This window comes from Sus scrofa, chromosome 16, assembly GCF_054392235.1.
Source record: "Sus scrofa isolate SSC_HxYL_T2T_F1_AM1 chromosome 16, Sscrofa_HxYL_maternal_Yorkshire_Landrace_v2.0, whole genome shotgun sequence".
Classification (NCBI taxonomy): domain Eukaryota; kingdom Metazoa; phylum Chordata; class Mammalia; order Artiodactyla; family Suidae; genus Sus; species Sus scrofa.
The window spans coordinates 60,161,654-60,188,302 of NC_139398.1; the positions used below are offsets into that span (position 1 = coordinate 60,161,654).

Consider the following 26,649-nt stretch of genomic DNA (forward strand, 5'->3'; position numbering starts at 1 on the left):
CTGCTATGGAAGACGTAGTACTCCAGTGCAGGTCAACCAGGCTCCAAACCTCACATGTTTCCACTGTCTGAAGGCCTGATATTTATTTATCAGAGAGTGTGTGCACACCGAGTTCTTGTCCAAGCATGGGCATACCTTGTTTTGTTGTACTTCGCTTTATTGTGCTTTGCTGATACTGCATATTTTACAAATTGAAGATCTGTGACAACCTGTGTTGAGCAAATCCATTTGCATCATTTTTCCAACAGCATTTGCTCCCTTTGTGTTTCTGTGTCACATTTTGGTAATTCTTGCAATATTTCAAACTTTTTCATTATTATTATATGTATTTGTTATGGTTATTGGTGATCTTTGATGTTACTACTATGACTCTCTGAAGGCTCAGATAATGATTAGTATTTTTTAAGCAGTAAAATTTTAAAATTGAAATGTATTTGATTTTCAGTATTGTGTTTGTTTTATGTGTACAGTATAGCAATTCAGTATTTTTGCAGATTATACCCCATTACAGGTTATTACAAGATAATGAGTACAATTCCCTGTGCTACATAGTATATCCTTATTCTTTATTTTATTTTGGTAGTTTGTGTTTGTTAGTCCCAGCCCCCTAATTTGTTCCTCCCCACTTTCCTCTCCCCTTTGGTAACTGTAAATTTGTTTTCAATATCTATGAGTCTGTATCTGTTTTGCGTATATATTCATTTGCATTATTTTTTAGATTCCACATATAAGTGATATCATACAGTGTTTGTCTTTGTCTGATTTATTTCACTAAGCATAATATTCCCTAGGTATATCCATGTTACTACACGTGGCAGAATTTCATTCTTTTCTCTTTTTTTCTTTTTAAGGATGCACACGCGGCATATGGAGGTTCCCAGGCTAGGGGTCTAATCGGAGCTACGGCTGCCGGCCACAGCAACGCAGGATCTGAGCCATGTCTGCGACCTATACCACAGCTCACGGCCACGCCAGATCCTTAACCCACTGAACGAGGTCAGGGATCAAACCCGCCTCCTCATGGATCCTAGTCAGGTTCGTTAACCACTGAGCCAAGACAGGAACTCCAGGATTTCGTTCTTTATTATGGCTGGGTAATATTCTATTTTATACCTATCTATGTCTGTAGGTACATCTTCTTTATCCATTCATCTGTCAATGGACATATAGGTTGCTTCCATGATTTGGATGTTATAAATAGTGCTGCTATGAACATTGGGGTGCATTATCTTATTGAATTCGTGCTTTTGTTTTTTCTGGTTATATACTCAGGAGTGGAATTGCTGAATCATGTGGGAATTCTATTTTTAGTTTTTTGGGAACCCTTCATACTGATTTCCACAGTGGCTGCACCAATTTACATTCCCACTAAGTGTATGCTAGCTTCCTTTTCTCTACATCATGTCTGACATTTGTTATTTATAGATTTTTTGATGATAGCCATTCTGACAGGTGTGAGGTAACACATCATTGTGGCTTTGATTTGCAGGTCTCTAACCATTAGCAATATTTTCATATGCTTCTTAGCCATCTATATATCTTCTTTGGAGAAATGTCTAGTCAGCTCTTCTGCCCATTTTTTGATTGGATTGTTTGTTTTTTTGATTTTGAGTTGTCACATTATTTTGCAGGGTTTTTTTTTTTTTTGGATGTTAACCCCTTGTTGGTTGCATCATTAGCAAATATTTTCTCTCAGTCTGTAGGTAGACTTTTTATTTTGTCAGTGGTTTCCTTTGCTATGCAAAAGCTTTTAAGTAGTTAGACCCCATTTGCTTATGTTTGCTTTCATTTCTTTTGTGTTAGGAGACTGGTCCAAGAAAGTATTGCTACAATTTATGTCAAAGAGTGTTTTACTTATGCTCTTTTCTAGGAGTTTTATGGTTTCTGTTAGGTTAGTTCTTTAAACCACTTTGAGTTTATTTTTGTATATGGTGTGAGGGAATGTTCTAATCTCATTGTTTTACATGTCCATTTCCCAGAACCACTTGTTGAAGAGACTGTCTTTTCTCCAGCAATAAACCATTTTTAAATTAAGGCACTTACCTTTTTAAGACATAATGCTATTGTACATTTAATAGACTGCAATATTGTGTAAACATAACTTTTGCATGCACCGGGAAACCAAAAAATTCATGGGTTCTTTTTACTTCAATACTCGCTTTATTGTGGAAGTCTCAACTGAACCCACAATACCTCTGAGGCATGTTTATAAATGGGGATAATTTAAGAAGAGAAATAACGCAAGGATGACTAATGTCAGCATGAAATCCTAGTTCTATCACTGAGCCCTAGAACTTTCTCCATTGATACTTCAGTTAGAGTCCTTTGAAATTAGGAGGATTTTGATTCAGAGTAATGTGGCAGTGAAGGGAATGGGTAGGCTCGGATTTTCCAATCCATCTCAGCCATCAAAGCTTACTTTATTCCCCTTTCTCTGGCCTCCAGTAAAGTGACTGTCAAACCTTGGTTTACATGAGAAACAGCTCATGAAACCATTTAAAAATGAATGCCTTGGTTTCTACCCTAGAGATCCAGAAAGTTCCAGGTGAAGCCAAGAATCTGCACTTTCCATAAACACCCAGGTGATCAGGGACATTTGAATTTGCCAGTGCTCTACTTTTGCTTATTACTCTCATTTTCCTTTTTTTTTTTTTTTTTTTTTTTAATTTCACACCCTCTTGGGGTTGGAGTTTCTTTTGTAAGCCATGCTCTTTGGTTCTCTGCACCTTGAGAACGGCACTGCTAGCGTATAGTCTGGGCTTACAAGGGCTCAAGACTGAAGCCAGAAAAATGGAGATAAGATCTCACAGCCAGAGGTTCTAAGAGAGTAGCTGCCTTGGGAGGGATGGAAGAGGCTGCTAAATAAAATATTAGTGGTATAATAATATTCTGCTGAAAACAAAATGGGCAAATAGTCACAAACTCGTAGGAGTGGCACAAACCTGGAGGAATTGTGCAGAAAGGTGAGATCCTGGAACAAGCTGAGGCTCGTGGAAAGTTCTAAGGGCAAAAACAAGAGCTTTTAAGAAGCTGCACAGGGATAAAAAAACAATGAAGAAATAAAGGCCAGGAGCAGATGATGTAATGTTGACAGATGACAGGCAAGCAGCTCTGCTCATTTCCTGTTTTTCTTCCCTCCTCCATCAGAGAGAAGGATCTTCCCAACTGAAAATTTGCAGAATAAACATGGCTCGGAAAAACATCATCCAGAGATAGGAGAAGGGGTGGGAAAGAATACCTAATGGCAAAGTGAGTGTAACTTTCAAGACCAGTTGAGTTACATCACATAGCACCAAAAACTGGCATTATAAGCCCATTATTATTGGTTATCTTTAAAGTCTAAGAGAAAGAGGTACCAAATGGCTGGAGGCAAGCAAATCTCCTGGTTTTTCCTAAAGTTTTTTCCCCCCCAGAAACCACAGATGTTCATCCCTTGCAAAATCCCAGAAGAGATGACAAATCAGATAATCTTACAGAATTTAGAAAAGGAGTAATGATTTCCAGGGTCCAGCACGGGTCCTGCAGAAACATGTCATGTCCATGTCTCTGCTTTGCCTTTTTTTTTTTTTTTTTTTTTTTTTTTTTTTAAATAATGTTGCCCTGTAGATGGGACAGGGTTGGGGTGGGTAGAGCTGTAAACAAGGAATATCATCAGCTCCTATATCCTCAGCATCAGCTCAATAAGTTTCTTTAAGGAAGGAGTCTCCCCCCACCTTTTGAAAGAGGCCTATTTAGAAACCTGATGATTTAGAATAGCCTCTGGCTCAATCAGGTGGTTTCTCTTGCTTCCCAACCCTTTTTCACGCTATTCATACATCAGTTCTTGTGTGTTCCATCAAACAAGTTGCCATGGTGACAAGGCTCCATCTGGCTTCAGATGCCAAGGCTGAGATCTGGCCTGTCTCCTTGGTTTGCAGTGTCTCTCTAACTTCAGTGCCCAATTTGACTCCACCTTCTCAAACAGCACCATCACTGCTTTTCCACTCCACCTTCTGATGTCCCGGCCACCCTCCTCTGCTCAATTCTCACCATATAACTCTCGGATTCCCATTCCATGTTTCAGCAAGCAAGCTCAGCAAAGTTCCAAGGTGATCCTGTATCAAAGATTTAAACTATTGCTCACCGAAGTTCCTGTACAGCACAGCGGGTAAAGGATCTGGCATTGTCAACTGCTGTGGCTGGGGTATGATCCCTGGCCCAAGAACTTCCATACACCATGAGTACGGCAAACAAACAAACAAATAGCCGTAGCTCACAGGTACTGAGCTTAGAAGAATCCATAGCTGCTTATTCAGCCAGGCTCAAGACTGCTGTTTTATGGACAAATCTCTTTAGGAGATAATTTAAAAACCCAGTGCTACCCTAGTTAATATTTTTTAACAACTTGCATGAAGACAGAAGGTTGGATTTTCAAATACGCTCACTGTGGAGTGGATAGGAATGAATATACTGGAACCGAATTTCAAAAATACACATAGCTGTGGAGGTAACACTCAGTGGAGACAAATGTAAAGTCCAGTCCTTAGGTTAAAAAAAATCAACTGCACCTACCTGGTGTGGTGACCATTGACCACATTAATAGGGGTTAATGTGAAAATCACCTTAGAGCTTTTTGTTAGCTCACTGCGGGTCATTAATGTGACATGGCCACAGGAAGCCAATGCCATCATCAGCTGTGTTAATAAAAATATGGACTCACTGTTGAGAGATACTACGATCTTACTGGTTAAGGACTTGGGGAGAAATCCCAATGTCCCAATGATGACATAAACCTTAAGTAATTATGTCAGCACACTTAAATCGTAGAATGCGCTGAAGCTTGCAAAAATACACTGGGTCTAGGTTATTTATTATATAGGCTGTTCTGCTGGAATCAGCAATAGGGAAATGGTAAAACAAAAAAAATGTGTGGAATTAATTCTGAGTATATTTCTTTGGAGGCGGCACTGGCAAGGAAATACATCCAGGCTAATGCTGTGTCTGCAGATCATATCACAGAATTGGTATTCATAGGAATTGGGGTATTGAACCTGTGGGAGAGAGGAGTTGAGACACGATAGCGCATCAGATGTTTTCATTGGTCCTCATGCAGGAGGAGGATTGGTCTCATTCTCACAAGGGTAGGTGTGGGACCCAAGGGGAGAAGCTGCCATAGATGCAGGCTCTAAACCCAACTCCTCCAACCTGTGTTTGCATCCCAGATGCCTTGTGGAGTAGTGAGATCTTGGCTCAACTCCAGGGGCAGAGGGCAGAGTCCTCAGGCTGCTGGTGAGAGTTTTTTCTCTTGCGTCCCCTCCCCACCCCACCCCGCCCAGTGCTCTGTGCTTTGGAGGAAAGAGGTCCTGGAGTGTCCCATAAATTGCTCCAGGTATGTCCCCTACGGTGCTCCATGTGGACATCAGGAGTGCTCCTGTGACCAGAGCCTGAGGGGTGGAGAGAGCTGTGTGTGTAAAGGACTCAGGCGCCTCCACAGGCTCAAGTACCTATTGAAGGCAGAGCCCAGCACAGTCCATTTTTAGCTTTTGGACCCCTGGTGCCCGGCTGTCTGGTGCTGAGGGACATGTAGTTGGCTCGCCTCAGGCTCCACGCAGAGGAAGGGCCTGCTGGGAAGCCATGTGCCCGAGCATGCAAACAGTTTCCTGGCAACGGCGTCTCCCCTGCTCTGCCAACGCCTGATGAGAAAGTGGTGTCAGGGGGAGTGGGGAGAATAGGAGAGAGCAACAGAGTCAGGGGTAGCAGGAGGGATGAGAGAGGAAGGGGGGGAGGGAGGGAAAACGGGCTGGCCTCTGTGCTCTGCTGACCTCTGAATGCCACCAGTTTCTGACCCGATGAGAGTCTAAGTCTAAGGCAGAGAAGTAGCCCAATAAAAGGGAAAAAGAGGGCTTATTATACCATCCAGATCTCTCAATCCTCCCAGCTGGTGACGTTACCAGTAAGAGGACGGGGACCTCCGAGGAGGGGGATGCTGACCCCAGGACCTCTGTGACGATTTAGAATTGGGCCACTGGAATGTTACCTTGGTGCAGAGATTCTTAATGGGAGTAGGGAGGGAGTGGGGCAAGATTGCCCCCATGGGGGACATTTGGCAATGCTTGGCGACATTTTTAGTTGTTACAACTCACAGAGGGAGATGTGACTGGCATCTCCTGGATAGAGACAAGAGATGCTCCTAAAATTCCTATAATGCACAGGATAGCACCCCAAACAGAGGATTGTCTGGCCCAAAATATCAATAGTGCTAAGGCTGAAAAGCCACGCCTTCAAGGGATTTAACACCAGAGGCCTCAGTGCCTAGTGGCCGGGGTCACCCAGTGGAGGTGGTGAAGACAAATGGACTGTGGAAATCACAGCCTCCCCACTTGCAGGTGAAGGGTCCAAGGCTCGGAGAGTGAAAGGGCTTGTCTGGGGACTCAGGTCTTGGATGGAGGTGGTTAAGGGCCTTGGAGTCAGGCAGAATGGATTTTAAATTTTAGTTCAAGTAGTTAACACTCCGTACAACTTGGGTGGGTTACTTCATCTCTTGCAGTCTTAATTCTCTCGCTTGTTAAATGGACATCATGAAACCCCCTCACAGAATAACGTTAGGGACTCTGTGAGATAATGCATGTAATGTGCTTAATACAGCACATGGCATGAAATAAACGGAACTGCTAAGCCTGAGGCGCAGAGCAGGAGCTAAAATCTTGGCTCCTATCCAGGAGTTCTGATCTCTTTCCACTGCATTACTAGAACGAGTCCTGAACCGGGGCTAGCCTTCGGTGTGAGAGGCTGGGAGCACAGTGGCTGTGAGCTTTGGCAATTGGCCCAAGTGGTTCTGGATTCAGAGTGGAGTGGTGCCACTTTCAAGCTCTCTCTACGCCTCAGTTTCCTCATCTATGGAATGGGATAATGCTAAGACCTGATTTATAGGCTTATAGTCAGATTTAGAATAAAAACTCACACTAATCAATTTAGCCTGGAGTCTAGAATATTGTAAGGAATCATTATATATTAGTTACAGCGAACGTTTATGACAGGTTGTATTTCCTCCAAATTCTTGCCACAGCATCTGTCATCCAATGTGCTTCTTCTTACAAGGCAACAGTAACTCTCCTCCCACCAAAAGGTGGAGTCTGTCTTTTCATGCCTGTGGGTGGACGTTTGGCTATGGGGTGAGTGATACTTGGTGACTTCGGAGGCCAGGTCATGAGGAAGTGATCCAGCTTCTTGCTTCTGTTGAGATGCTCACAGCAAGACCAAGCCTCCATGCTGTGAGGAAACCCCAGCCACCCGATGCAAAGCCCACCTGCAGAGGAACTGACAGCACAGTCTTGCCGGCTCTTTGAAGAGCCACTGGTGGGGAAGCTCCAGTTCTAGTGAAGCTGCCCCAGCTGATGCTGAATGGAGCAAAATGAGCTGGCTCCACTGAGCCATGGCCAAATTGCAGATTTATGAGCAAAATAAATGACTGCTGTCATTTGAACCCCTAAGCTATGGATGTCTTGTTATTTAGCAAGAGTAGCTGGAACAGCATTATTTTTATTAACCTTCCCAGAGGGCCTTTTCCTCAGGCCCGTATCACCTCTTAAGCCTCAACATCAACATCAGGAAGAAAACCAGACATGGGAGGAAAGGTTGCTGCTTCTCCCCAGATCTCCTGCGAGTCTCCTAGGTGTCCAGAGAAGATGACAAATGCCACAAAGTGCTGAGAATGTGATATATGGAGATGGAACGAACAGAGTTTATCTAAGGACACAACTCAACAATTATCGTTTGGGAACACTTTAATTTCAGGGCCCGAGATGCCTCTTGAAGCTTGTGGATGTGGTTCCCCAAGAGCCCATACTCCAGTCCTTTCCCCGCGTCTTTGGTGGTTTCTGCCATGGGCGTGAGAGACAGGAATGAGATCTTTGGTCCATTGAGCTTATTCCATCCTCCATGCCTCGCTTTTGGTTTCAGAGGATGTGAGGTGAGGGTAGAAGACAGGGCCTGATGATGAACCGAGGAAGACTTTTGTCCTTTGGAGGAAAGCAAACTAATTTGTTATGCCAATGGTGGCGAATACCTGTGTGTTTGTGCGTGTGATGGAAGTAGGGGGCGCTATTGAGATGAAAGGTTAGAGAATGTCCCTGCTCTTCTTCCTGAGCACAGGAGTGATTCAGACCCTCCTTTCTTTCACCCCAGGGGAAAGTTACCCAACAGGGCCCCTCGGAGCCTCAGGACTAATGGACCCAAGATGTCTTCTTAAGGGGAGGGGAGCAAGGGAAAACCAAGGCAGACCGGTTCTTTTTGTGTTTCACCAGCAGGATGGAAAATAAGGAACCGTGTGTGCTCCCCCTCCGACACACCCACTCCTTGGGAACTCCACAGAGGCACTCGTGAAAGTTACTCCGTGTCTCTTGGGGCAGGTGTTCAAACCTGGGATCCCAGATTAGGAGAAGGGCAGACACTTACCTGCTGGTTTAGGAAAAATTGGCAATGTGTCAGAAACACGACTTCCTCCTTTGTCAAATGGGAGAAGATTATAGGCCTGACGGCCTCACGTGCTTTGGCCTCTTCATCCTCCACCTGCGTGTCTTCTCCCCCTTCTTTGACAGACCCACAGGAGAGCTCTCGGTTCCAAAAGAAGTGAGTGGAAGGTGGTGTTGATACCCCCCAATACCCCCCACTGACCCTGGCGTTGTAGCCCACTTTGGGAAATGGCCTGGGAGAAGATGTTGGAGTGTAGACGAAGTATGCTTTTAGTTTTCAACAGAAATCAATGATGGGCTTCTCCTTCTCGGGGCCTTTCCAGGCCTGGTGGGTATTAAGACTCAGCCTTACACCTTTCCCTCTGCAAAGTGTTATTTGGACAATTTGCCATCAGGATGCATTTAAGGTGGGAGCTGTTTTCCTGGGCTCCCCTTCTTAGAGCTTCCTGTGCCAAAAAAAAAAAAGAAAAAAAAGCAAGTTTCCTAATGACACTAACTTAATAGAGAGTGATTGCTAGCATGTTGCTGGCTACTACACACATAAGTTATAAAAGTCAAGAATCTAGCCCATACAAGGCATCCGAGCAAGGCTGTTTACTGAAAGTGGTATAATTCAGTGTTTCAGAACTGAAGGTGGCTAAATGGTGGTGAGCTGAATGAGACAGTGTGGCAGTGTGATGAAAGGACTGGCCTCTCCTTGATGCCACCGGAGGAGCAGACTGGACCATGAGTCACTCCAACGCGTGGGCTTGATGGCAGAGAAGGCACTCAGAGAGCCCCATGGCGTTCAGTGACTTTCCTGGGGGAGGGGGGTGGTGTCTGCCCTTCTTTGCTGGGTCACGATGATCTCATTTTTTAGCCTTTTTACTGGGCTGTGAAAATAGCCTTTCACCTTTAGTGAATCACAGTGAAACCAGGCAAGGAGTTGAGAGAGCAGCGTGATTAATCTGCCTCCTTAGGGACTTCCCAGTGAATCCAAGGGGCACATGTGTGAGGCCCCACTAGCAGCAATACCCTGTGATCCTGGGATAGAACCGGTGGCCAAACACCGTGGAGGAAGGTAAAAGAGAAGCAGGACAAGGAGAGCTATCTTCACCCCATCAGCAAGCAGCTAACCACTGCCCCCAGGCAGATTCAGCCTAGCTGTGAAATGGTTTGCGGATGCTCAGCTAAACCCCCTTCTTGGCTGGAGCCCCAGTCCCTGGAAACCATAGGAGGCTGGACTTTCCCAGGGAGGAAGGGAGGTGGGATTCCCGCATGGCTGGAGGCTCCTTATCTGGCCCCACCAGGGGTCTTGGGGCAGAGCCAAGCTGCCTTCACCATGTGACTGGGGATGATGGCAGGGATTCAGGGGGCAGCACGCTGGAAGGGGAGAAGGAGCTGGTGTGGAGAGCGTTGTTAAGCAAGAACAGAGGAGCCTGGGAGGAAACTCTAGTCCTGAGGGGACCGGAGGCCCGACGCGAGGTAGGTTGCCTAGCAACAGTGCCTTCCCGGCTGCTGGGGCCTCTTGCCGGCTCCTACCTCCTTGTTTTTTCCCTTCAAAGCTGCCTTTCATATGCCTTTTAGCCAAATCTCCTCTGGTTAGCAATGTTCTGAGGGTGTGGGATATGGGTCAGGGGCAGTCAGGCCGCATTTTGCTCTGGACCGTGGGATGCTTTAGAGCGTTCCGCTCTGGATTGGTCTTCTTGAGAGAGGGACAGTGATGGTTCGGAACTCAGGTGGTTGAGTCAGATCTGGGCTTGAATTTCAGAACAAATACTTATTAGATGTGTATTCTTGGGCAAGTTTCTTAACCTCTCAATACTTTAATTTTTCCATCTGTAAAACAAGGAGAATAGTAGTGCCTACCTCAACTGAAGCAATATGAGGATTTAGTGTGAGCAGATAGGTAGAGAGATGGATGGAAAGAAGGGAAAATAGATGCATAGAAAATAGATGGGGAGTTCCCACTGTGGCTCAGCGGTAATGAACCATGAGGATGAGGGTTCGATTCCTGTCCTTGCTTAGTGAGTTAAGGATCCAGCGTTGCCATAAGCTGTGGTATAGGTCACAGATGCGGCATAGGCTGGCAGCTACAGCTCTGATTTGACCCCTAGCCTGGGAACCACCATGTGGCAAGGGTATGGCCCTAAAAGCAAAAAAACAAAAAATAAAACTAAAAAATTAAAAATTAAAAAAAAATAGGTAGGTAAAGAGAGATGGGTGGAAAAATAGAAAGTAATAAAGAAGAAAAGATTGATGTGAGAAGGAAAGATAGACACAAAGAAGGGAAGAGAGGAAGATAGATTGATGGATAGATGGATGGATGGATGGATGGACGGACGGACGGATGGACAGACAGATAGACAGACAGATTTAGAATAGTTCCTGGCACAGAGGCTATGGATGTGTCAGTTACCAATAGCCCTGAGGACACAAGAGCCCCAGACACAAAAAGCCTGCTTGTAGGTGGGGCAGAGAAGCAGGGGCTGGAGCCCCAGAGCTCCACTTTCACAGCGGTGTGTGGTATTGGCAGATCTGGTTCTAGGGCTCTAATAAGGACCTGCTGCGGGGTCTTGAGCAAGTGCTAACTTTTCTCTGCACTTGGCTTTCTCATCAGCAGGATCACAAGACTGGACTGGAAGGGCTTGACTTTCTTTCCTCACACTTCCTTGCTTTATGACATGGGATGTGGGTTGAGCCTCTGTCCCCTTCTTAATGGGGGGATTAGAAAATGTGGCTGTGGGAGGGGACTTTTGTTGAGCCCCAGAGGGAAGGTTTGGGGGAGCTATAGGAGAGCAATCACTCCCCATAGCCTCAGATGGATGGAGTGGTGAGGTCAGACTTGGGGAGGGGACAGGCCACCCTGCTCACTGCTACATCTCCTTGTTTTATTTCTGGTGGCTTCTCTAGGCATTCTAATAAATATACCTCTCTTTTCCACATTCTGTTTACATTTAATATTTGACCACTGCCAGTAGAATGTAGAAACCTTACCACCATATATGTTTCTTTTCTGTTTTAGTTATGTATATATGTCATATATATTACTTCTGCATACATTAAGAGCCCCCTAGCCACCCAATAATGTTATAACTTTGCTTTCAATAGTCATACATATTTTTAAAACTGGAGAAAAGTAATTTATTTTATTTTCTCAGATTTTTACCATTTCCATGATCTTCCTTCATTTCTGGAATTCTAATTTTCCCTCTCAGATCATTTCCCTTCTATCTGAAGAACTTTCTTTTTTTTTTTTTTTTTGTCTTTTTGCCATTTCTTGGGCCACTCCCGCGGCATATGGAGGTTCCCAGGCTAGGGGTCCAATCAGAGCTGTAGCCATCGGCCTATGCCAGAGCCACAGCAACGCAGGATCTGAGCCGCATCTGCGACCTACACCACAGCTCACGGATTGTTAACCCACTGACCAAGGGCAGGGATCGAACCTGCAACCTCATGGTTCCTAGTTGGATTCGTTAACCACTGCGCCGCGACGGGAACTCCTGAAGAACTTTCTTTAACATTTATTTTTTTTTGGAAGATTTTTATTTTTTCTGTTATAGTTGATTTACAGTGTTCTGTCAATTTCTGCTGTACGGCAAAATGACCGAGTCTCCCTCTCTCTCTTCTACACACACAAACACACATATATACATACACATTCTTTTTCTCACATTATCTTCCATCATGTTCCATCACAGCTTTAACATTTATTTTAGCACGGTTCTGTTGGCAATGCAGCCTCTTCATTTTCTTTCACTTGAGTGTCATTTCACCTTCAAACCTGAGGATATTTTCATGAGCTGTAGAATTCTGAATTGACAGCTTTTTTCTTTCTGGCCTCCATGGTTGCTGTGAGAAATTCACAGTTAATCACATTTTTATTCTCCTTGTAATGTGTCATTTCCTCTGGCTGCTGTCGAGCTTTCTTTATTTCCTTTGGTTTTCACAGTTTGATTATGATGGTTTTATTTTAATTTATCCTGTTTAATGTTCCCTGAGCTCCTGAGCATCTGGAAATTTATGTCTTTTGCTGAATTGGGGAGTTTTTTGTAATTACTTTTTCAAGTTTTGTTTTCTGTACCAATGTCTCCTCTTCTTTTAGGCTCCAATCACACACACATTCGACCTTCTTATATTGTCCCAGAGGTCCTGAGGCTCTGTTCACTTTTTCAACAGTTTCTGTCTGTTTTTTAGATCAGATAACTTCTATTTATCTATCCTCAAGTTAATGACATATTTTTTTCCTGTCATCTCTACTTTTTTGAAGATGGACTCCAATTATTTCAACCTCGCTAGTGAATTTTTATTTTGGATAGTGTATTCTTATTCTAAAATCCCATTTGGTTCTCTTGCTATGGGTTCTGTGTCCTTGTTAAGAAATTCCCATTTGTTTCAAGAATGTTCAGTTTTCCCTCACATAATGCTTTCAGGTGTCTATCCGACAATTCCGACATCTGGGTCATCTTAGGGTTGGCATCTGTTGATTGTCTCTTCCCTTTGAGAATGGGTCATACTTTCTTGGTTCTTGGTATGTGGGGCAATTAGAGATGATAAGGACACTTTGGATATTAAGTCATGAAGCTCTGGGTCCTGTTAAAATCCTCCAGAGAACATGGAGCTTTTGGTTTTAGCAGGCAGTCATGTCAATTAGGTTTACACTGCAAATTCTGTCTTACTCTCTGTGCCTGGTGGTTCCAGTCCCCATATCATTTTCATAGCCTTTGCTGTGCTTTTGGAGGCTGTCTGCTCTTCATATATTGCTCAGGAGTAGTGATTTATATGGCTCACTTTTCAAAGCCTTTGCTGTGCTTCTGGGGGTATGTTCTAGACATGCATACTTGGCCGTGTGCTCAGGATTTGCGCCAGCTCACATATAGAAATGTATACCCTTACCTAGCTTCCTTCTATGCTAACATCTTACTTAACCATGGTACCTTAGTCGAAACTAAGAAATTGACATTAATACACTACTATTAACCAAACTCTAAACTTTATTGGAATTTCCTGTTTTTCCATTACTGTCTTTTTTCTGTTCCAGGATCCAATCCAAGGTAATCAGAGTAATTACCAATTAATTAATTGGATTAATTGGTAATCCACCTTACATTTAGTCATCATGACTTCTTAATCTCCACCAAACGGTGATAGTTCCTAGTCTTTCTTTGACTTAGTGACCTTGACACAATTGAAGAGTAGTTAGGTATTTTATAGAATGGCCCTCAATTTGGGTTTATCTGGTGTGTTCTCATTAATAAGCTGAGATTATAGAGTTTTGGGAAAAGATCACAGGGAAGTGCTCTTCTCATCCCATGATATCAGCTGGCACACAGTATCAGCATGATTTATCACTAGTGATGATAATCCTGATCCCTCTTTTAAGGTACTATTTGCCACGTTTCTCCACTGTAATGTTACTGTATTTCTCCTTCCATGAATATTCATGAGTCTCTATATCCAGCCCATACCCAAGGGGAGGGGAATTAAATACCATTTCCTAAAAGGCAGGGTATCAAACAATTTGTGATCATATGTTAGAACCCCACCACAATAATTAATGAATTTGGGAAGCAACACTTTGAGGCTGTATTTCCTCTTAAATTTTCTCCCACTAATTTTAGCATTTATCAATGTATCCTGCCTACAGCAATTATTACCATGGTATTCTAATGATGTCTCTTTTACTCATTCCTTCTACATTTATTCATTGGAATTCTTCTATCCCTTCTTTCTCGCTTTTTCTTTCCTCTTTTTTTCTTTCTTTCTTTCTTTCTTTTCATCATCTCAGAATGGAATCATGGATATTTATTTTGTTCTTTAGGTTATAATTCAATGTTATTATTATTTACTGGCTCAGATCGTTCTAGCTTTGGCTCTTGAGAGTTTTTTCAAGTGGGCACCTATATCCTTTTGACATGGCTCCTCCATCCTTTCTTTTCATCCCCCTCCTTTAGAATCAGCCATTTTTCCAAGTAGCCTTGGGTTCTTTTATAGGAGAAAGGTATTTAGAAAGTAAGATCTGGCATTAGCCATGTGGCTACTGGGATGTCACTGTTTCTAGGCTCTCTCAAAAGACAGAACTAGGAATTACATGTGTGTCTACCAACCCATATGTGCTCATAGAGTTTATTTCAGCTCTCCCCTGTAAGAAACCTCCATGAGGTGCCACTGTCCACCTTGTCCTGCAGCTGTGTACACAGTGCATGTTCTCTATCATCCCATGAGCTCTCAGAGAGCAGCGTTCATGCCTGAGGCAATTTTATATCCACTCTGGTGCCTCGCACAGGAGAGGAACCTGGTGCATATTCATTGGTTGCATAAATGAGTTGTGGGATTCACAGGCTTTGTGATTTATCCTTTTTTTTTTTTTTCTTAAATGGTAAGAGCCACACAAGTGTTGGGTTGAAGAATGATATCTGAAGTTACAAATATAAAAAAGTTCTGCCATTTGAGGGGCAATCACACTCGTACGGAACGACCCAGTCCTTTACAATGCTGGAAACAGGGAAGGTTCCTACCTTGTTATTGAAACAGCTATTGTTTGGAGAACTCTGATTGGCTGCCTGGCAGGGGACAAGCTGTGCTTCCGTGTGCCATTCCCGTATTTAGCTCTCCCACAGATGCCCAAGGCTAGTGCTTCATCTGCCCAACACCCACCCCCCCAAACCTGCCCCCCCACCCCCCACCTCAGATCCTGATTAGTCAGTCCCTCAAATGAGAACAAATATTTTGTGCTTTCACCAGTCTGCTCCTTCTGTGCTTCCCAGACTGTGGCCATGGTTTCATAATGCAGGAAGTCTCTCTACCTGTCAGCTCGGTTTTCTCTTTGCAGGCCTAACAGGTTTTAGCTGCTGGTTGTCTCTAAGGCCTTTGGATGAGACTCTAGACTCTGTTTCTGGTTGTGATGACCGCAATTCTTCTGGGCACCAGCACCTGCTCCTGCCTTCTCCTGACCCTGACTTGATGTCAGGAGGGCAGACAGTCAGTAAGCAAATGCTCAGCCTTAGAGGGACTGTGGCAAGGTGCAGCTGGGACCACTGGTGCCCAGCTGGCAGCTGGGAGAAGGTGGCCCCCCCTCCCCGACTCCAGACTGTGGCTTTCCCCTCTTGCTGGACTATCTCCTGCTCCTAAGAGGCAAAGCAACCTGTGTTCAGCCCCCCAGCTTGGGCACCAGAGCCTGCAGCCCAGAGTCAGCACTGTTTGATCTGCCTGCACCTGGCTCCGCATAGCCAGGCGGGCAGAGCGGCTCCTTGAGAGGGAGGTGGAGGCAGCTCAGATTCACATGGGTTGCTAGGACCAACAGCTTGGTATGTGCTCTGGCTGTTTGCTATAGCGATGTCTGTGAGAAGCCAAAGAGGGGAACTGAGAGTAAGAATGGGCCTTGGCAGACAGGGGTCAGATGCAACCAGGAGATGGGAAGAGGCGAGAGCATCTTCCCAGGACCTGGGGGCCAGCAGGAGCGAGTCCCGCCTGGATGATCAGCGATGACATGGCATCTTTGTTGCTCATGTGTGTGCTCTCTCTCTCCCTCTCTCTTCCACTCTGAAATCTGCAATACAGAGTGAGAGAGCAGCACGCTATTCATGCCCTGAATGTCACCATTGGAAACAGAAAAGGTTCCTTCGACAATCACCTGCCTGTCTGAGGGTCACAGCTGAAGGATCCCTGTGGAACAGCTGGCCGGCCTCTCCATCCCCACCCCAACAAATCCCACGGGCTGTTTCTCTTAGGAGCTCTGCAAAGGACTGGCGCACATTTGCTTCTTGCACACCCTGGCCTCCTTGTCCCCAGGGCCCTGCCCATCTGTTCCATCCGAGCTCCTGGGAAGCTAGCAGACACAGAGAGCCTGCCCCGGGGGCAGGGCCGGTGCTGTGTGTGAGCACTTAACTCGCTTTAATGGCTTTAGCAAGCTTTCTTCTGCCTTCAGATAGGAAGCCATTCTGCAGTATTAATTTTCTTTGCATAAATTTCTCCCTGGGCCTGGCTCACTAGCTTTTGTCCTGAGAATACAGGCAGGCAGCATCAGACCTCCACCTGGACTTAGCAACCCCCTCAATGCCAGCAGGAGATGATTTTCTAAGGCAAATTAACTTGAAGAAATTTCCCTGATACAGAGGATCCCAGGAACCACTGGGAAAGGCCTGATGGCCCTGGTGGCAGCCACGGTGACCCTGGATTCCAGGAAAAGAGAAGACAGCAATACCTCAGGGAGCATCTCTGAGTGAATGAATCTTCTAGCAGAGAAAAAATATGTTCTAGCAAATGGAAAGCTCTAAAAATATTACCCGTCTTAAGTGGATAGACAGGCATGTATCTTTATTTCTTGTAAACAGCAGTCATTGAACCTAATTATTTTTTTTCTTTCTTGAGAGGTTCATTATCATAGGCTGCTAACTCTGTGGAGTAGTCAGTGTCATTTGAGACCTGTGGCACTGCTCACCCCTTGCCTGAATGATCCTAGACTCTAAGTCTCTGAAATTCGCTTTCTCCCCCCCCAACCACCCCGCCACTGCTGTTGTCTTAATTGTTAGGCTATGTCATCTGTTAGCGATACCAGTGCACCTGTTTCTTGAATCGCTCCTCCTAATTTGTAGCTTTTGGTCTGTTGTGAGCTAGCAAACTGGATTTATAAACTTGTTGTGTTATGTTTGAAGTTAAAAATAATTAGATAAACCCTAAGGAACACACACGCAACTATTGGAATTATTAAACAAGTTCAGCAAGTTGACATGATAGAAAAATCAATTATATGTCTATAGATGAGCAATGAATGATTGAAAAAGAAAAAAAACAATCCCATTCACAATATCATTAAAAAGAATAAAATACTTAGGAATGCATTAATTAACAAATGTGTAAAATGATACACTGAAAATTATAAAACACTGCTGAGGGGAATTAGAGACAATTCAGCCTAAGTAAATGGAGAGGCATTTCACATTTATGAATTAGAAGATGGTAATATAAAGATGGCAATTCTTCCCACATTGACCTATAATTTCTATAAAAACGTCAACTTTTTTTTATGGAAAGTGGCAGGCTTTTTCTAAAATTTGGGTGAAAGTAAAACCCAGAATAACCAAAACAATTTTGTAAAAAAAAGAAAAAAAGAGAGAGAGAGAGAGAGAGACAAAGCTGGAGGACTTTCGTGTTCTACTTTCCAAACTTGGTATAAAGCTACAATGACCAAGACAGTCTAGTATTGGCATAAGGACAGGCATAGTTCAATGGAACAGAATTGAGAGTCCAGAATCCTTAAAGTCGATGGATTTTTTTTTTTTACAAGTTTTTATTTATTTATTGTCTTTTTGCTATTTCTTGGGCCGCTCTCGCGGCATATGGAGGTTCCCAGGCTAGGGGTCGAATCGGAGCTGCAGCCACCAGCCTATGCCAGAGCCACAGCAACACGGGATCCGAGCCTTGTCTGGGGCCTACACCACAGCTCACGGCACTGCCAGATCCTTAACCCACTGAGTGAGGTCTGGGATTGAACCTGCCACCTCATGGTTCCTAGTCAGATTCGTTTCCGCTGCGCCACAAGAGGAACTCCTATCCTAATAAAGTTAATTTTTAAAAATGTAATTAGGCGTTAAGTGAGGGAGGGACCCAGGTACCCTCCCTCAAGTAGAGTACTCGAACTTTAGTCATATATTAAATGGTAAGCTCTTCTACCAGAAGGAGTATCTGGGAGGGTGGAGTTCTGTCTTATTCACCTCCTGATCTTCTTTTCTGCAGAGTAGTATTTCTCAAGGAATCTTGGTAGCAGAAAGGCATGAGTGAAAGATGAGGCCACTGGTTTGGTTGCTGGAGGTAACGCATTCTTTCTTTCCTGGCTCCTGGAGCACTGTGGATGGTTGGTATTCCCTGTGCCAGACCTGGTCCAGCTCTCCTGACCCCTTCCTCTGAACTGCTGGAGGGTTGGCAATTGCCCCACAAATCCCTCTAGCGTGCTGTTGATCCCAGTGTGCGGGTCTGGAGAACCCTTGTCCTGCCTCCCTTGGGTTCCTCAGAAAGTCCAGTAGGACCATCTCATGTCCTGTGCAGCTCCACTCATTGCCTTTTAACCCTGAAGATGTCAAGGCAGAAGCTGAGAGATGGAACTTCAAATGGTGCTTCCTGTGGAAGGTAGTGGCTGAGAGGTACCCCAGCCAGGGAGTCTGCAAAGCTCGGCCCTTGAAGCTACAGGCTGGATGTTTCAGGCTCTGCAAACCAGACCGTTTCATTTCTTGCATTCTCTATTTATTATCTTTTCTTCCATTACTCATTCCTTCCATTCGGTAAAGACAATACGTTTCCAAAATGTGGCGAATGTTCTCACACCTGCAGAAATAAGATGCTGCCCTTTTTATAAATGGGAGGGAGGAAAGGCAAAACAGATTGTATTAAAATGGATGAATTTTTCAAAAACCTTTGTCTTTTACTTCTTTCACACTATAAGGCCTTCTCCTCTAACCCAGTGTGTTTTACAGATAAGGAGACTCAGATCCAGAGAAGGTTTAAAAACAAACAAACAAATAAACAACTCGCCTAGAATAACATAGCTTGAAAGAGGTCCCTGCAAGGTTCCAGCTCAGTTCCGACTCTGCAGAGGTCAGCCAACTCCAGCCAGCAACGCCAACACTATGTGGGAAGGGCAGGCAGGAAGGCAAAGGGGAATAACTTGATTTTTGCATCTGGGTAAAAATAATTTCCCCAATTTGCAGACACCTAGAAGATCACAGGCTTGAGGGTAAAAATAAAACTTGCTTTCTGACAGTGCAAATCTTGTCAGACTATTCTAATTTCTCCTGGCTTGGGAGCCAGGCTTGGCTGTTCAGAGGGAAACAGACCTGCTGAGTGGGGTTTTGGCTGGACCAGGGCAGGGCCAGTCCCCTGGGCGAGATTCCTCTGTTATCCTTGGCCCAGGAGTCTCTGGAGTTTGCTAGCCTCTCCCATCCCCGGAAGGGGAGTCCTGCCCATGGGAGATGACCCCTGGGAAATGCAGTGGAGAGATCAAGGAGCTGAGTCTGAACACAGGGTTTCCCTTGCTCTTTACCCCTTTTTATTTCCTACTGGGCATTTCCCACGTTGCTTCAGCTCTCTGCCCAAGGGGCTGGGGAATCACCCAATCCCCGAACAGTCTTAAAACCTCAGAACTGCCATCACCCTCAGTACAGGGACAGGCCGGAGAGGGGTTTGCCACAAATGGCCTGTGGATGAGCTCTGAGTTGCAACAATTGATGTTGCATTCGGGTTCTGAGGGGAGGGAGCGTTCTGAGCTGCTTCTTGCTTCACCAGCAGCATTTCCTCTCTGTCTCTTTTCATCTTATTTGGAGGCAAGTGGACAAGTTCTCCCCTTCATCTTTCCTTTAAAAAATGTGTGGGCGTGTGGGTCACATCTAAAGAGGAGTTTATTGTGATTTCTAAACAAAGGGATGGCCAACAAAGGATTTTCAGAGAGTACCTGTTGCCCATCTCCTGCAAGGGCTTCAGAGAGCTGCAGACACAGTGCATGGTTTTGTTTTTTGTTTTTTGTCTTTTTAGGGCCACACCTGCAGCATGCTAGGGGTCAAATCAGAGCTACAGCTGCCAGCCTACACCACAGCCACAGCAACTACAGATCTGAGCCACATCTGTGACTTACACCACAGTTCACGGCAATGCCAGATCCTTAACCCACTAAGTGAGCCCAGGGATCAAACCCGCGTCCTTGTGGATGCTAGTCTGGTTTGCTACCGCTAAACCATGACGGGAACTCCCAAAGCGCGTGGTTCTGATCTACCTTCCCAGAGGAGAGAAGGATCTTCCACTCCGAGGTCAGGGACCTCAGGGCTATGTACTGCCTGTTCCTGGGCACCTGTCATGTGCAGGCCCAGCATACTGTGTACGTGGTTTATAAACATTTGTTGTGATGCCTGGAGCAGAGGCAAGACCACCCCTCGAAGTGAAAGTTGAAAAATGCAGCCATAGCTCTTTTCAGGGTTATTGCTGGTAAAGCAGGGGTGGAGTGGGGGTGGAGGTGTGGGGTGCGAGGGTGAGGGGCAGCTTTTAATGTTTCCTTCCCATTCCCTTCCATTCACTCCTCTGTGTCACTAAATTTGGACCCTCAAAATGACACTCTTTTGTCTGCTCTTTTCTCCAATTTCACGGTCTCATCACTTTACACCTCATTATTAACAACAGTGTCCTTGCCGGCCTTCCTGCCAAGGCTGGTCTCTCTGCTGTTTAGCTGATTCTCTACACAGCTGGCTGATAGCTTCTGTTTCAGCATGTCACATGGCCCAGCTTGAGCACTGGCCTGGCCGCCTGTGGCCATCACCGAGTCCAGACTCTTCTGTGTGGCTTTCAGGCACTTCCAAGGTCTGGTCCCAGCCCCGCAGATCTGGGTCATTGTTACAGCTCCCAGCCCACACCAGGCTTCAGCCAAGCAGATCTGCTCTGTCCCTTGTCCCTCTCCTTGTCATCCCTCTCAAGGCCAGGGCTGCTCCCACCTTTGCTCCTGCTGTTCCTGTATCTGTCCTCTATTCTTCCCACTTAATGAAACTCTGTGATCTTTAGGCTCAGATGCTCCTCTTAATGGCAACTCTGCCACATACTAGTGGTGGCATAGCGGTGACTGTGGTGGAGACAATGGTCCTGGTAGGAACCATGACAAATCGTTAGGCACTGTCTTAGCCCGTGTGGTGTGGTGGTTGAGACTGCTACTAAGCCAGTCTGGGTACAAATTCTGCTTCTGTCAGAACTAGCTGCTACTAGCTGCTGACCTTGGGCAAGTTACGTGTGTCTTAGTGACTCAGTCTCCTGCTTGCTTGCTTGCTTGCTTGCTTGCTTTCTTTCTTTCTTTCTTTCTTTCTTTCTTTCTTTCTTTCTTTCTTTCTTTCTTATTGCCCACACCTATGGCATACGGACGTTCCCAGGCCAGTGATTGAATCCGAGCCACAGCTACAGCAACACCAAATTAACCCATTGCTGGGGCTAGGGGATCAAGCCCATGCCTCTGTAGTGACCCAAGCCGCTGCCACTGGATTCTTAACCCACTGTGCCACAGCAAGAACTCAGTCTTCTGCTTCCTATATTGAGAATGGTAATATCTGCCTCAAAGGATTGCTCTAGGTAATAGTACTCGGCAGAAAATAAGCCCCAAAAGAATGTTACCCCCATGTGGTAATTTATGTATATTATCTGTAGTCTTTAAAACAGTCTGGAAAGGTAAGTATTCTTATTCCCATTTTACAGATGAGGCAAATGAGGCTCAGAGAGATTAAGTAACTGTCCAAGGTCACCTGGATAGGGGAGTTCCCGTCGTGGTGCAGTGGTTCCGACTAGGAACCATGAGGTTGCGGGTTCGGTCCCTGCCCTTGCTCAGTGGGTTAATGATCTGGCATTGCCGTGAGCTGTGATGTAGGTTGCAGACGTGGCTCGGATCCCGCGTTGCTGTGGCTCTGGTGTAGGCCAGTGGCTACAGCTCTGATTCGACCCCTAGCCTGGGAACCTCCATATGCCACGGGAGCGGCCCAAAGAAATAGAAAAAAAAAAAAGACAAGGTCACCTGGATAATATTCAGCAGGACTGCCCTCCTGACCACTGCCAGCCTTTCGTTTCGATAGCCCTTGGGGATGGTTCCATGCAGTTTAATGTCCGAATGTCCTCTAATTCTTCCCTGTATGCAGGTTGCTTTATCTATAGACTTTAAGCCACTTGGGGGCAGGATTATTTCTTACACGTTGGGTAGTTGCACAGTGAGAAAAGGACACCAACAATTAACTGTGGGCAGAGGACTCTGAACGGCAGAATTCTCCCCATCAGAAGGGCCCCGTCCCCTGGCCTCCCGGTCCCCAGGGAGCTGTCTAACAATCAGTGAGGACACCCGACCGGGGGAGGGTTCCGGCAGCTCCTCTGAGACATCCTCATGGGCAGGGTCCTTGAAAACTTCTTTAGCATCCGTCCAGTTTGGGCACATGGGTCGGTCAGATACGGCATCAGGATATCAAGGGGTTGGGAACCAAAATAGCTGCCATGAACAATAAAGATGTGGGAAGAATTTAAAAAAAAAAACAAAGACTCCCAGGCCCCGGGGTAGACTCCCGTGCCCCAGCCGCCCATGGACGCAGCCTTGCCCTCCCACAATCAGGAGGCCAAGCAAATCTGGTCAGAGGTCAGGGTCAGAGAGAAGCTTTATGTTCACATGAGGCGAGCCCATCCCTGTGATGGGGGCCCACTTGTGAGCGTCTTGCCATGTGGCCATCTGGACTCACATCTTTACAGGGACAGAAAGCTCGCTTCCCAAGCTCAAGTCATTTAAGAGTGCTCCTCACTCAGAGCCGAAACCTTCCAGGCTCTGTCTCCTCTGCCCCCAGGGACAGATTCCCTCATCCTCTTGCCTCCCTGCAAGAGTGTGAAGGCCTGGCACCCCTGCCTGGGCCATTTCTCTCCCAGGTTCTGCATCTGCATTTCTTATGCTTCCTCTTAAGTCTGCAATACAGAGCCCTTTGCAAATAAGCCTCAGGGTGACTTTCCCCCCATTTTAAAGACAAATTTAAATCATTTCCTCCCAAGCATGTCAGCTTTAGGAACTTGAGTTCCCATATTACTGCTGACTCAGTTGCTACGTCTCTGCCATCATTTCACCGCAAAATGCTTCTGGCCTAAAGAGACTCACAGGCAGTGGGAAGCAGAAAGGGCATTTTCTGTCTGAGGTGTTTTGTCCCTGCCCTGCCAGCCGCCTGCCTGCCTGTGTGCACTGGGCAGTGGCTGAATGGCCCTGCAGTCGAATTCATACATAGCTCTCATCCTCTCTTATCAAGGCTGCTTGATGGAGGGAGTGGAATCAAGCATAGAAAGTGCCCAATTAATATACACCTGCTGGAAGGGTGTTAATTCGCAGCATCTATATTGCAGTGTGTCCTCCAATCTGTTTGCTCAAATCCATTGGCAACTTAAAAATTCACCCTTCATGAAGGTTTCCTGATCTGCTATGAGTCTAGGGAATCATTTTAGGAGGGAGACTGACATTCTAATTAGAGGTTCCAAAGCTCCTGAGTGGGTCCTGCCCCCAAAAGTGGGGCAGGCGGGAGGGGCATTAGCTTGAGGACCAGGTCTACAGGAAGAGACAGGGGAGTAGTTGTTATGGAGGCACTCGGATGAGAAAGAGCTCGAGGAGCTCCCCATGTGGCTGAGAAGGTTAAGGACCTGACGTTGTACCCATGAGGATGTGGGTTCCATCCCTGGCCTCGCTAGGTGGGTTAAGGATCCAGCGTTGCTGCCAGCTGCAGTATAAGTCATAGAGTGCTCAGATCTGGTGGTGCGGTGCCTGTGGTGTAGGCTGGCAGCTGCAGCTCTCATTTGACCCCCGAGCCCAGGAACTTCCATATGCTGCACATGCAGTCATTAAAGAAGGAGAGAGAGACACACAAAAGTGAGGACCTAAGCCAAGGAGATGTGGTAGACTTGCTGGTATCTGGGCAGAGAGGTAGCCAAGGAACTGGGGTGGGGATGGGGGTGAGGAGGGGCAGAGCTGTGGAGCTGCCCAGCTCAGGAAAGAGATCCTTGAACTCCAGGGCTGAGGAAGGGCATTTCTTGAACGTGGAGCAGCTTACCTGAGCAGGTCATTTCATGAAGGAGTCGCATAAACTCTTCAAAGAACATCAGCACTGGGAGCTCCTGTCATGGCTCAGCAGTCGCGAACGCGACTAGTATCTATGAGGATGCAGGTTCGATCCCTGGCCTCACTCAGTGGGTTAAGGATCCAGTGTTGCTGTGAGCTGTGGTGTAGGTCACAGACACAGCTCAGTTCCCGAGTTGCTGTGGCTGTGGCCTAGGACAGCCGCTACAGATCTGATTCGACCCCTAGTCTGGGAACCCCCATATGCCATGGGTGCAGCCATTAACCCCCCCCCAGGAAAAAAAGAATGTCAGCATTGAATATGACCTTGAGCACAATTCCAACTGCCTCCGTTTGTAGACAAGGCAGCATAAGCTCAGAAAGCCTGAGTGATTTATCCAAAGGCACATGGTGATTAAGGCAGGTAGCTGGACATGAAGGCAGGATTTCTGATTCCACAGTGGCGGGGGTGGGGGTGGGTTCTCCCCAAGCTATTCCATTGTCATTTTGTTGTTTATCCAGGAAATGTTTTATGTCATCCACTCATTTGATAAACATCTGCTGTGTATCAGGCATTGCGCGGGGTGCTGGGAATAACTACAGAGTTACCCTCTCTCTCCTCTTAGGGAGCTCACAAAATTTCAGGGAAGGCAGATTGAATAAATAACGGTGACAAATACAATGCAAACCATGCTCGGGCCGGCCGTGGGTGTGCTGTGAGCACAGAGAAGGGATGTAGGGTTAGGGACAGCTTTGTGAAGGAGGGCCAGTAAAATGTTATGCCCATCATTTTCCAGCTGGAATTCAGTCCCAGCCATGCCAGGCCCTGGAAACAGACTAGCTTTTTTTTTTTTTTTTTTTTTTTGAGGGCCACACTTGGCGGCACATGGCGGTTCCTGGGCTAGGGGTCCAATTGGAGCTGTAGCCGCCAGGCTATGCCACAGCCACAGCCACAGCCATGCCAGATCCAAGCCGTGTCTGTGACCTACACCACAGCTCACAGCAACACCGGATCCTTAACCCACTGAGCGAGGCCAGGGATCGAACCTGCGTCCTCATTGTTACTAGTCAGATTTGTTTCCACTGAGCCACAATGGGAACTCCCAGACCAGTATTTTAAGAAGGGTGAGCTAGGAGCTCAATATGCTTGTGGAACCCATGACAGAGGGTCACTAGGTTTAATACAGACAAGCCTGTTTTCGAACTTAGTGTCCATCACCTTCTACCTGTGTGACCTCAGGCAGTCACATTGGCAAGAGGGACAAAGACCAAATGAAGATGTTGGAATGAGAAACGAGAGAATGTAGCCTAGGACCTAGCTCACCATTAACCAGCATCACTCACTTGTGTTACACTTGGCCCCTGAGAATTCCAGGGTGCACGATTCCAGCTGCCAACGTGGCTGGCTTTGGAAGCCATTACTTTGCCCCAGATGTCAGCCGGCCCTTCGTTGGCAGCAGTCAGAGGCCACTCTCTGAATTCCCAGACTCTGAGAGCAGTAGCCTGCAGCTTCTCTGAGAAGAGGCGGCTGTTGGGAGAACAGCTGCTTCAAAACCCTCTGGTGTGCTTTCTCTCTCGCTCTGGGCCTGCAGTGTTAATTAGGAAGATTGCATGCATGAATGCTCTTGTTTTCTTTTCTAATCTTCCCCAAAAAAGCTCTTTTGATCAACATCATGAGTGGATGTGCAAAGACGTGTTAAGAATACGCAGGCGACACCGCCTCCTTGGACACCTGCCTCTGCATCCCTGAGAGGGGGCTTTCAAAGCATTTTGGCCTCTGTTCCTGGCTCCCAGATGGCCTGGACCACTGTTGCTTGCACTTGGAACAGCTCTCCTACGTCCTGGTCCACCTGAGCCCCTGCCTAATGAGTCTGTGCAGAATTGGAAGGACCAGGCCTAGTTGACTGTCCGTGGCACCTGGGAGAGCATGTGACCAGATCTGGCTGCCTTCACCTGCACCCCTGGCCGCCTGGGCTCATGTGGTGGGGCTGGTGTGGTGTTTGCCCCCAATCCTGGGTGGTGCTCCTGAGAATGACCACATGGGTACATGGGTGGGCTTTCCTTGGGCGAGGGGAGATGGGCAGGTGTGTGTGTGGCACCGCAGAATGTGAAGGACAGAGGCCAGGGCTGCTAAGTACGAGCACGGGTAAAAGGATGTGGGGTCAGAATTCCAAACTTCCGTCTTCTTTCCTCACCCCCATTGATTATACCAACCATCTTTTTATGGCTGTGGGCATCAAATGAGTATGTATGTGGCTGTCCCCTGATTGTTCCTCACGTCACCCGCAAAGCAGGATATAGCTGTTTCTTGCATCTCTTAAAAAGGAAACTCATTCCAAGAGGCATCAGTGGAAAACCGTAGACTTTATTAATGGTTTATAGCGGGGTCTGTATTGCATAGCACAGGGAATTTCATGAAAGAGAGAGAGGACGGAAGGAAGGGAGGGAGGGAGGAAGAAGAAAAGAAAGACAGAAGGAAGGAAGGACAGGGAGGGAGGGAGAAAGGGAACCCTCGTTAGAGTTTTGCTTTCCCCAAGTCACACTTCCCGGTGTTCAGCCACTAGGAAGAGAGAGGCTCTGCCTCTCTGTCCAGTCCTTCCCCACGAAGCCTCTGTCCACTGCTCCAGACTTCCTGGAGGG

At 46.3% G+C, this 26,649-nt stretch overlaps 1 long non-coding RNA gene across 7 annotated transcripts in view; it reads left to right on the plus strand.

Annotated features, from left to right (window-relative positions):
- Positions 1 to 26,649, plus strand: part of LOC110257309 (uncharacterized) — a 407,691-nt gene that overhangs the window by 227,344 nt on the left and 153,698 nt on the right. For 3 of the 7 annotated variants that reach the window (XR_014831513.1, XR_014831514.1, XR_014831515.1), the window contains exon 1: positions 9,792 to 9,914. The exons of the other annotated variants lie outside the window; for them this stretch is intronic. This is a non-coding gene — a long non-coding RNA (uncharacterized LOC110257309). Of the gene's footprint in view, positions 1 to 9,791; positions 9,915 to 26,649 lie in introns of those variants that run through there. 7 annotated transcript variants of the gene reach the window in all.